We start from the raw sequence: 2,739 nt of genomic DNA, 5'->3' as shown, positions 1-2,739 counted from the left end.
AGGATTTGATCAAACAAATGGGAACAATTTCCCATGGTCACACTCCAAAATAATGTTGAAACCCTTTCCAGAACATGTGGAGGTGAGGGAAATTGCTGGTTAATGCCCGTGGTTTTGGAATGAAATAACCAACAAGCTCATATGGGTTTGTAGCACCCTGGAGTTTAGGCAGGGTTTCTCCTCACAAATTGACTTGCCAGGAATAATTATCCTAGTTGTTTGTTAGCAATCCTTATTTTTCCCTAAGTTTGACCTTGTTGCACTTTTCTCTTCTACCACTAGGTGTCCGGGTAATTGGTGGTAGTAGATACGAGAAGGGCAACCCAAGGTCAGGTTATGGGTATATGGGGTATCTCAGCCAATGGGCAGGGGTTTTCTTGAATCCCTTGGCCTGCTGGTAGAGCATATATAGTTGGGTGGAGTCAGGTGATCTGTGTTATGTGCCAACTGGACGGCTGTCTGGGTGGACATGTGTCATATTGCCTGGGCTGCTAGGCCAGAGATTGGGCCTATGCTGGGCACCTCTGGCTGCTAGTCTGAGGGCCTATCCAGAAGCAAGAGAGCAGCACAGGGTTAGGACTGCAGGTTGCAGTCCAACCAGAAGTGACGGTTCTGCCGGCTGGAGAACCTGTCGTGGTCGGAGGTAGAGGAAAAGCTGTCGCCAGTAAGGGACTATCCGCCGCATTACCAGGGACCACAGTGAGTGACTGAAACAAGTACCTGAGCAGTATTCTCACCAACTGTGAACGGTGAAGAATAGGGAAACTTCAGTGGGAATCAAGCCAGGGACCCAACCAACGGAGGTAATGCTTCCAGAGCAGTCTTGGTGTCAAGCTAGGGACCGAGCAGGCCAGTGGGGTGAAGCTTCATAGGTATCTAGAGTGCCAAGCTAGAGACCCAGCAGAAAAGTAGAAAAGTGGGGGTGAGCCTTAAGGAAGATACCACTGTGAAGATTGAAGGAGCTCAAGGGATTCGGTGATAGTGACTCAGTGGGTGAGAGACCGGGAGCTCCGTGTCCTGAAGAACTACAAGGAGAGATTGTAGTGGGAGATGAAGGAACTATTAAACTTCAAGTTAGGAACTGTTAAAGACTGTTGCTATAGGAGACAACATTCCTGCACGTGCAGATGTGGCTTCTTGCTGGATGCCTTTTTCTGCATGGCTGTCCTCCTGGTGAAGTGTCAGGGTCTGCCAATTGAACTTGCAAATACCTAGGGTATCTTGCCCCTAACCCTCTTTCCCCCAGAAAAGTTTGTTAATAGAAATAAACTTTCTTTTGCATTCAAGAAGTGTCTGACGTCCCCAATGACTTTCACCATCTTTGCACCCACTATGTCTTGCAACCCACTACATACAGGAGGATGTCAGTTATCTCTGGCTCTGGAGGTTCTCATTAGACTGAAGGAGGCCTGGGACCTTGCTACTGGTGTTATGGTCAGGTGTCCACCAACTTTTGGTCAAATAACGTATGGAGGCCCTGGATTACATAAACCACTTCCCTACCGAGTCATAGTAAAATGACGTCGGTAGGGACCTTTCGTCCTTCAGACTGGACGTCATATGACGTCCTTGCTTTCCCAGCCGCTAGGGGGCACACGCGCCCACACCGCATTGCTCGGGACCCGGTACGCTGCCCGGCGGCCGCTATGTCCGGCGGGCACCCACGATTGCCCGCAATCACGGCCGGACCATGGATCTGTGTGTGTGTAAACACACAGATCCATGTCCTGTCAGCGGTGAGGAGACTGATGTGTGATGCGTGTTCCAAGCCAAGTGGTCTCTTTAGTCCACTCCAGTCTAAACAGCACTGGCGGTCCCGGTCCCAGCCTGCCTTGCTCCCATACCGCAGACCCGCACACAAGGCTCTGGCCGCTCTGCTTAGCTCCATTGCACCATGACATCACACAACATGCTAAGGCACCACCTCTGCCAGAGCCCCCTGATCACACTGTAGTAGGCACTCAGATGCTCTCAGCTCCAGACCAAGCCGATCGACACAGCCATGTATTTTACTGGCAACCTTTTGCTTTTACTGGCAGGAGAAAATTGCCTGTTTTTTACTGGCTGCCAGTAAAACTACTGATGGTTGGCAACACTGCTATAAAGGCACCTTCGGATGGAGGGTCAACTAGTCACACAGCTCAAGGTGCCTCTAGAAACTTCTGGATGAACCCTAGTTGATAATAGTTGTCCTAAACCTTCCAAAATGACCAATATATATATATATTTTGGCTTTAGATATACTTAAAGGGATATCTTTATATCAGTTAATGGATATTGTGTAAATAAGAGGAATAGATATACAATATAAAATGTATTTGAAGTGGATCTAATGTCCCGGATGGCTTGGTTACTAAAGTATAACAGCTCCACATTTTATGGGCGCAGCGTTTGCCAAAGTAAATTGTCCTTGAGATGCTTGGCTTGCTAATCTCAGGAACACAAAGGTGGATTAATCTACATTCACAGGGTGGGAAGAGGCAAGGCTCTGCCTGTAAAATGCATACACCCGAAGCTATGAGTCAGCCAGGGTGCAGCTAAACACTTGGCACCCGCAGTGCTCACCTAAGATAAAGAGCAGGAGCAGTCTGGGAATCATGTACATTTATATTCTGTGTAGGTCTGCAAAAAAAGGAGTCCCTAAGTCAAATACCTGCAGTGTGTGTTATCAATACCATTTTAAACAGAATCAAAGTCAGCATAAAAAAACACCAAAATGTGTGTATAACACTTATTATA

This window comes from Rana temporaria, chromosome 12 (assembly GCF_905171775.1).
Source record: "Rana temporaria chromosome 12, aRanTem1.1, whole genome shotgun sequence".
NCBI classification, from domain to species: Eukaryota; Metazoa; Chordata; class Amphibia; order Anura; family Ranidae; genus Rana; species Rana temporaria.
The sequence above is the reverse complement of the archived record's forward strand: the minus strand, read 5'-3'. Positions refer to the sequence as shown.